This window comes from Panicum virgatum, chromosome 8N (assembly GCF_016808335.1).
Source record: "Panicum virgatum strain AP13 chromosome 8N, P.virgatum_v5, whole genome shotgun sequence".
In the NCBI taxonomy this organism is placed as follows: Eukaryota; Viridiplantae; Streptophyta; class Magnoliopsida; order Poales; family Poaceae; genus Panicum; species Panicum virgatum.
Window position 1 is genome coordinate 3,872,429 of NC_053152.1, and position 9,612 is coordinate 3,882,040.

General features: G+C 43.3%; 1 long non-coding RNA gene and 1 pseudogene across 1 annotated transcript; one reads left to right on the forward strand and one right to left on the reverse strand.

Annotated features, from left to right (window-relative positions):
* The first annotated feature begins 1,107 nt into the window (after positions 1-1,107).
* Positions 1,108-6,163, forward strand: LOC120684498 (annotated as a pseudogene).
* A 1,783-nt stretch (positions 6,164-7,946) lies between these two features.
* Positions 7,947-9,612, reverse strand: LOC120684499. Its single transcript, XR_005679322.1, has 2 exons — positions 8,925-9,612; positions 7,947-8,800 (listed from the first exon to the last, which is right to left on the reverse strand). It is a non-coding gene; the product is annotated as an uncharacterized LOC120684499 (long non-coding RNA).

A 9,612-nucleotide genomic window follows, 5' to 3' on the forward strand; every position in this document is an offset into this window, starting at 1 on the left:
CAGAATATTTGTCCAAAGGTAGGAAGCCATCATGTACACGGACTGGCCATCTTCCTAGAAGGCCTCCCACTTCTATAGTATATCCCAACCACCCACTTTCTTCATCTTCACTGAGTCATCCTTCGTTCTCCAACTCCACCAGCAAAACGGAGCCACCAGATTCATGGCTAGCTATGGCAGTTGTTGGCCATAACGAGCTCATCACGTTGGAGCAAAAAGCCCTCCCGGTAGTGATCCTCCCTTCTCCACCATAATCAATTTCATCTCGTCCCCCAATCACTTCCGTCGAGCAGTAGCTAGCTGTGTCAGACCGACGACGTCCGTACCTCAGGTCAGTTTGTGCAATTTGCTATGCTTAGTTCCGCCTCTTGGTTCCTGCCGTTTGAATGGGGGCCAGTACGAATCAGAGACCTCCGATTTTGATCCAATTTGTCAGTTGCATCATGCAGTATCGTCAGTATCATCGGTATATATAATGAAGCAAAGAAAAACCAAAACTTCATCATTGGACTTCAGAATCTGCCTTTTCCCCTGACCGGAGATCACTTTTGTAACTGCAACAAAGGATTCAAATTCAGCTGACTGGAGATCACTACCAAAGAGCTCAAGATACTAGACGGCGCCCCTCCTCCCTGCTAATCGAGGTACGGTAAATCTCTCGGGCATTCCATGCAGCTTAATTTACCGATATTTAAAAAAAAGCATAAAAATTCTTTCTGGTTGGGTTCAGATTCAGCTGTAGAGGTTAATTTGAAGAAATGGTGAAGCTCGGTAGTGACTAAATTCCACATATTTGTTGATCAGATGTGAAGATGACTTAATTTTGGCACCGGAACATCTGATCAATTTTGGCATGTTCCGGTGCAGACCCTTGCTTCTTGCTAATTAGGAATTGTTGATATCTGGCTTTTCTCTATTTCAAACTGCTGTCTTGTTGTAGGTATAATGATTAATTATACTCCTTCCTTTAGTATTTCCATTTTTTAGTACTACAGGATAAGAATTAAACCTTTAAAATAGTTCCGACCATCTTTTCGAAATCAATGGCAAATCAGATATGATATTTGTTTTAATTTCTGTACTACATACAGAAACCAAATACTGCTATTCATGGCGGGCGTCTTGGATGCTTTGGCATTCTACGTCCAGAACATGCTTACGGAGATGGCAAGGGATGAGGTGCATATGCTACTGGGGGTCACCAGAGAGATCAAAAAAATGGACATCAAGCTCAAGGACCTCAAGAACTTCCTCGTGGATGCTGATAGGAGGAGCATCGCTGACCAGAGTGTGCAAGCATGGATACTGGAGCTTAGACAGGCCATGTATGATGCCACCAACATCCTCGACATCTGTCACCTCAAGGCCATGGAGCAGGGTCCAAGCCATGATGCAGGGTGCTTCAACCCGCTGTTGTTCTGCATGCGGAATCCAATCCACGCCCACAAGATTGGCTGCCAAATCAAGAACCTTAACCAGAGGTTAATTGATATCAAGAAACGTAGCTTGGACTTCAACTTCATCAACCTCAAATCATATGAGGACCGTAGCAGGAGGGTGGCATCATATCGTCCTGGTAGACGTGAGACATCTGGTGACCTTGATGAGTCAAGTTTGGTCGGGGAGAATATTGAGGAGGACACAAGAAATTTGGTGGAGATGCTGACAACAGCGGAGCTGTCAAAATGTGAGAACAACAAAATTTTAGTTTTTGCTATCGTGGGAGTTGGCGGTATTGGTAAAACCACCCTGGCCAAGAAGATCTTCAATCATGACGTCATCCAACAAGAATTTACAAAGAAAATTTGGTTGAGTGTGAACAAGGACTTCAGTGAGACTGAGTTGCTGAGAAGAGCTGTCATTGAAGCTGGGGATGACCACCAATCTGCTGAAAATACGAGAGGCATGCTTGAGTGAGCTCTTAAGGAAGCCTTGAATGGACAAAAGACCTTATTGGTGATGGATGATGTCTGGGAGCATCAAGCATGGGAGGATGTGCTCCAAACTCCATTTGTCAGTTCTACCTTAGCTCATGGTAGTCGTGTTCTCGTCACCACAAGGCATGCCACGGTCGCAAGAGGGATGATGGCAATGAAGCCCTACCACCATGTCAATAAACTCGATCCCGAAGATGCATGGTTGTTGCTGAAGAAGAAGGTTAGTATGAATTATCTCATGCATGAGACTAATAGTGGTTTTTAGCTCACTCATCGTGTAACTGCATCAGACTAATGTACGTTGCTTCTTAGCTGCAGTCTTAACAGCAGGATCTCCATCCCTTGCGGCCAGCCGCATTAGTTTTTTTTTCTGTTGCATATGTCCATTTACACACCAGTAATGTCCAAAAATGTTGAGAGACAAATGTTGTGCTTTCATTTGTTAGTAATGGTATAAAGAAGACACGACTCATTGGTGGCACTTCGTCCTAATTTCCTAAAGCATATTGAAATTTCAACTAAAATTTTGGACTGCATTTTGTAAATATTTTGGTTCTGCTGGCAGGATTGAAATTTCCACATGTTGTACCAGAATTTTGAAACCCAACTGAGCAATGTCTAATACAAACAATGAAGGAATATATTCCTATCAAACTAATTAACAAACTTTGGCATCTCGCGAAAAAAAGGAAACATGGGAAATAGTACACGTACACCTTCTGTTTCACAATCTTTTTTCTACATATTTAGGAGGTATAAAAACTGGCACCCTTAGAGTCTTTCCCCAATCTTTGGCATCTTTGCGATTGTACCGGTCTAATTTTTCTTGTAGATCAGTAGGACATGAATCAAACATGGACACGAATATATAGTCTAATTGTTTAAACGGTATTGCTACAGTACAGACATTGGAATTTCAAAAAAATCGGATGCTCCAACATATGTTGCAATAGTTAGCATCAATGTTACAACTATTGTTTCTACATGTTTGACAATAGATGTTGCATGAAACATAGTATTCGTGTTGTGGCGGGAATTTTCTATCCTAGAGTCGAACGACACAGTCATTTTTGCATATTATGTATTCATGTCACAAATTCTGATGTTGCACTAGTTAATTTTTAATGTTTTGCCGGAGCCTCCGATGGATCGGACGTCCGGATGCTAGCAGCACTATGGTTTAAAACTAGTCCAACCTGTTCTTCTGTACGGCCGAGTTGTTTTAATAGATATAAGGATTTTAGAGTCATAAATATTAGATGTGTTCCTGTACTTAGTTACTACAATGACATCAACGAACGTTAATGTAGATAACATGGATTGCCATTATCATTCGTACATAGACTTATCTTTAATTATTTCTAGACCACAGAAGTCGTGCTCTTACCATGCATGCATGCATAGTATGCACAGTGCTATGCATAATGAACATATACTTTGAGTCAGTTTTTTAATATATTAACAATTAATGGTAGACATGAATAATTTACAACCATCCCCACTGTGCCATTGAAAATTATAACCATCTGCTCCATGCCACCAAAATTATAATTTTTCATCCTTTGTGTGTCACACGTATTTAATTTTCCTTCCATCAAGCAACAATGCCATTTATTTTCCTTCAAAAATAATACACGTCTCTCTTTTCCTTCTATAAAACAATGATGTCAATTATTATCCTTCCAAAACAAATAATGACGTGAATTATGGGTGAATGCATGTGAAAAAGGAAAGTAAAGTGTGCGCTAAAGGAAAGTAATACGCGGGTATAAGAGGTGGGTATATGAATTGCTAGTGTAAAAAGTATTAGCATTTCGGTAGAAGCATTTTCCTTCTATCAAAAAATGGGTCTCCACCCTCTTTTGTCAAACTTTTGGCCTGACAAGTGGGACCTCCGTAGGAGGTACGGTGGGCCTAATCTTGGTAAAAAAAGATTTCAATTGTTTCAACTTTTATAGTATAATAAAATTATCATTATATTTTTTGGAAAACACAATATAGAACCATTAAAACAAGTCTATCCGAGGTCATTTTTCCATTTTACCCCCAACCTTCCCCACAATCACCAGCCACATCTCATCTCTTTTGACTATCCCAAATCGTCGGCCACCACCAATGCAGCCGCGCCACTCACCCCCGCTCCCACGTACTCCAGGTCAATCGCGGCTCCTCGCGCAGGCGCTCCGCGCCATGTTGAGCGGCCAACACTCCCAGTCGTTCTTGGGCGCGGGCCCTCCACGCTGCGTCGGGTGAGTCCAATGGTATAGGGTCATAGATGTCCGTACTCTTAGAATGAATCTCCGTACCATTTGTTTTATTTGTTAGTATATATCTGTATAAGCAGTCACGCACAAGAGTCATAGACAACAAACTCAGGCTCCATTTGTATTTATTTTGTGACGAAGGCATATCATGACACACTAGCATAAACGATATTTTGAAAATTACTAATTGGCTAGAGCTACCTGCAGGTAGTCGGAAATGGAAATGATGAAGCCCAGATCGAACTGCTCAAGGATATTGGAATGGATATTATAACAAAATGTGAATGTTTACCACTTGCTGTTAAAGTAATAGGGGGTCTCCTGCGCCAAAAGACAGCAAAACGACGAGACTGGGAAAATGTCCGAAATGACTTTATATGTTCAGTATCCCAAATGCATGAAGAGCTAAACTATGCCATATATCTTAGCTATGAAGATTTGAGTCCCAGTATGAAGCCCTGCTTTCTGTACTACTCCCTCCTACTGAAGAGCACAGTGTTCTTCGCGGATGAAATTGTTGGCATGTGGATTAGCGAAGGATTTGTTCATGGAACCTCACATGACTTGGAAGAAATAGGAAAAGAGTACTATGATGAGTTGATACAAAGAAATCTTATAGAGCCAAACATGAGGTATACTGATCAGCGTGTTTGCGACATGCATGATGTTGTCCGCTCATTTGCTCAATACATGGCTAGAAATGAAGCATTAGTAGCAAAGAACAAGGAAATCAATATTGCTGATAAAATCAGTTCACAAAAGTTTTTTCGGTTATCTCTGGAAACCATGGGATCAGAATCAGATGAGATAGAGTGGTATTCATTACAATCACAGACATCATTGAGAACACTATTATCAGTTGGGAATATAAAAATCAAGCCTGGTGATTCATTGCTTGTTTTTTCAAATTTACGGACACTACATGTACAAGGTGCAAATAATTTTGATTCATTAGCTGAATCTTTGAATCAACTCAAACACTTGAGGTATTTATCAATAGAGAGAAGCAATATATCTAGGCTGCCAGGAAGCATTAGTAAGATGAAATTCATGCAGTATATTAGCCTTCGTGGTTGTAAAAGCTTGGTGAATCTTCCAAGTTCCGTAGTAACACTGAAATACTTGAGGAATCTTAACCTTGCTGGGACTGGAATAAGTAGCATACCTAATGGTTTTCGTGGTCTAACCAATCTGAGGATTTTGTACGGGTTTCCAGCGCACATGGACGGTGATTGGTGTAGCCTTGAAGAACTGGGACCTCTGTCCCAGCTAATTAACCTTGGTATAAGGGGCCTGCAGAATGTACATTCTTCCTCATTTGCAGCAAAGGCCAGGATTGGTGAAAAGGTACGCTTGAGCTATCTTGTCTTAGGATGCACAAGTAGAATCGGACATGATGGCCAGTTGGTAAAAGATGAAGAAGGCATTCCTGAGGAGCAGCAGCGACAAATCGAGGAGGTATTTAATGAGCTCAGCCCTCCGTCTGGTTTAGAAAACCTTGCAATCAATTGGTACTTTGGTCAGCGGCTCCCAAGGTGGATGATGTCGACAGCAGCTGGGCCCCTTGTGAGCCTGAGGATTCTAACGCTGGATGACCTGGCCTGCTGCACAGAGCTTCCAAATGGCTTGTGTCGGCTCCCCTGCTTGGAATTCCTACAGATCGTTCGTGCCCCAGTGATCAAGCGTGTTGGGCCTGATTGAATTCCTACAGCCAAACCATCACTGCCACAACCATTCCCAGGTAGGGGTTTCATTTCCCAGATTGAGTGAGCTGAATTTTGATGGACTGGTCGAGTGGGAGGAATGGGAGTGGGAGCTTCAAGTGAAAGCCATGCCCATGTTGGAGGAGCTTAAACTCGAGAAGTGCAAGTTGAGGTGCGTGCCTCCTGGCCTTGCCTTCCACGCAAGAGCTTTGAAGAAACTATGCATATATGGTGTGAAGCATCTAAGTTCTTTGGAGAACTTTACTTCTGTTGTTCACCTCGACGTGTTTATAAACACTGACCTAGAGAGGATTAGTAATCTACCAAAACTGCAGAAGCTCATCATCGTCAAGTGCCCAAAGATGAAGGTATTGGAGGGCATGCCTGCGCTACATAGACTCAATATGGTGGATTATGACATGGAAACAGTCCCCAGATACCTGCTGGATGTAAGGCCAAGGCACTTGCTGCTGTACTGCAGCTTACGGTTGCTCACTTCGATAGCTGCAGGGAAATCTGGTCCTGAGTGGGACAAGCTCAGCCATATCCAGCAAGTCAAGGCATATGCAATGGATGAAGGTGTTTCGAGGAAATGGTACGTGCTGTACACAAGGGATCCTTTCCACTTCGAGACAAATATTAGCCGCTCCGCCATTGCCCAAGGTAAATTAACACCACGGTTGGTGCATCTAATATATTTTATTTGCAGATACTCTGTTTTGCTGGTCTATTTCTTAGCTTGGCTATGCAATGTTTCATGTGCAGCATCGGCAGCATGCATCGACCTCAAGTTCTATGCTTGCCGGGAAAGGTGTACCATTGAAGATGAGTGGCTGGTAGGACGAAATGCATCTGCGGGCAAACGCCAGCCCCTCTGCCTCCGCTTCAGGTAAATTTTCTTACATGACAATTGCTTTCCTCCATCCTGAGAATATTTCAGCTGAGTGCATGTGCAGTTTCAAATGTTCAGCATGCCCCATCCTTGACATTTAATTGATATTTATGGGCAATCCGTGCAGGTGCAATGCCTACCGTCATTTGGCTCCTTGGTTGCGTCGAGCGTGCCTGCACTGCAGTGAAGCAGCTCACATCGCCTCCTCGTCGGATCAATGGACCGAAGCTGCAGGGTATCTGGCTGGCTGGTTTTATCAGACCAGATACGGGCGGCTGCAGCGACAACAGGAAACATCATCGAGAATGTAATGTGAATAAAATATCTGCTGTCCCAGCAGTTGATGCACTTCCACGCCGGGAACAAAGAGAATTGTATGAGTCCAGCCTACAGCCTTTCTTGCCAACTGCCTGAGCAAAACAGGACATGCTCAGTTTTCATTGTCTGTTTGCTCTGATTTCTTTAGTTTTCTCCAGTTGACTCGACCTATCAGCCAAAGGCTGTGTGTTTCGTGGTGCTTCATTAGAGCTGCCTGAAGGTGGAGTGTATGTCCATCTCTACCGTTTCTTGGCTACATCTGTGCCTCGATCGATGTTTTGTTGTGTGCAGAAGAAAGGTAAAAGGATTCTTTGCCTTCTGCTGCCGAGTGCTAATGGCTTAGCTTGCTTTATTATTTTAGTATGTCGTTTGTGTATGCTGCACTGAAAATATTCATATGATGGATGCACATGGCATGGGCACTGGTCGACAAGGTTTCTTGGGCGCCCAAATGGTTGCCATGGAGATTGAACCCTCCTGTTAGTCATAGCTCCTGCGCGGTGCATACTAGCCACACATGCAACCTGTAATGCAGTAGAGAATTTCCTGTTCGCAGCAGGGAATTCGTTGGCTTGGTTTGGTTTGACGGGTTTCACGGGTCCAATGGCTCGGATTCGAATTTCAAAGCCTATTTTGACAATTGCGTGCGCCCTTTGTGCTGATCCCACCCACCATACTCTGCTATTGGTAGCCCTATTCATGGTCCGGTATTCTAGGTTTCTGGTTTCTTTCCAAACCAACCCAAGGGAATGTAGAGTAAGAAAGTGACGATTCAGATACAAGAGTCACGATCCAAAATTCTGAACATACAAATCACCACATCGGATTCCAGTGACCAAAAAAACATTATAATTTCTACATAAATAATCCTTGCCATGTGAAAGCATAACATTGGAGTGCCATGTCTCTGTAGGAATGCAAGTTACATAAATTTCAGAAAGTGAAACATTTCCTGCCCAAATGGAACACATCGTAGCATTTCAAGTAGCAACACGTGCCGGGCATGTAACTGTGCGCAGCCACATGTAACTGGGCATGTATGGCATGTAACACGTGCCATACATTACAACAAGGAGCTGCATTGTGATCAGAGTGCTAGTCCAATAGCAGCTACTAGCCCAAGATATAGAGATCAACCGAAGGAAATGTGAAGCCAAACAAGCTTGGCTTGCATCAAGCAACCTCCAGGTGATCTATTCCCATCCATGAATCTGCCATCACAAGCACAAAAGCAAGATTCATTCATGAGGGAGGAAGAATTCGTTTGTTCTGGAGCCAACGCGGTCATGTGAACTTTTACTTATTAATTTTTCAGTCTCCATGTTGAGACCTGCAACACTCATGCACAAACTCTGATCTGTATAATTGCACTAGCCTTGCCAAATTGACATCCGGAACAAAACTGAGCAGACAAGATCATGAATAAACCACGTCGATTAAGCACCAAGATAGAACACAAGCTACTCATTGTAACGAAACACAAATTGCAGCCATTTTTCCTGGTAAGGATGCAACAAGTAACAGGTTAAATACACCCCGCAGAAAAGCATCTTCTTGATGGGGGCACGAACAGAAGCATCATATTTCTAAAGCACAAAATAGAAGCTGGAATCCTAACATTGGAGTGCCATGTCTCTGCAGGAACGCACCTTGTTAGAAATTGCTATCCTTCAAAATCAGTGAAATCTGAAACAAAAAAGGCAAGTTACATAAGTTTGTTTTAAACATAATTGAAGGCAAACAAAGCTACCAAGCTGCTATCCAGTATAACCTGAAATAATTATTACCAGCATTATTGTCAGTACAATACCTGACTACTTGACAAGTGAATCTGATAACACGTATATCTTATTTGCTGTCAAGACTTCGTTGCAACCTGAACAATTGGATACTGACCTGTCTTTTTCAGACAACACATACAATATGTTCAGTAAGGATGCAAGTCCATTTTAGCATGCATTTCAGGACTCGTTAGAGAAATTGTTGGATACAACAACAAATGGACTAATGTGGGATTTCATCATCACAAATAAAGAACGGATTGAATCTTGCACCCATCGCTTTCTTTGCAAACTAAATCTAATCTCAATCTGAGCTAGGGTTCATAGGTGAAAACAATCCATGACACAAGGAACACATATGAAAAGAGTAATGGACCTTGTTGGCATAGGTCTCTATGGGAAGATGCGGTGGCCTCCACCTCGAGGCCTCGAGCGAGACCGTCGCGCGGCATCTTCGTCCCAGCCGCCGGGCGTCGCCGCCATCCGCTGCAGACGCAGCAGCCACCGCAGCCGCCTCCGACGTTCGCCCCCACAGTTGGCCGCCGAAGCGCAGGCGCCGCCGCCTTCGCCTTCTTTTTCCTTTGGATCTATTGCTGTGTCGTGGTTTTGACCAGTCGGACCGGAAACCAAACCAGTCTGCCACTTCCGTCGTATGGTCACACTGGTCCGGCTCCAACCCACGCTAGAGACCGGGTGGACGGGTCCATCTGGGTTGGG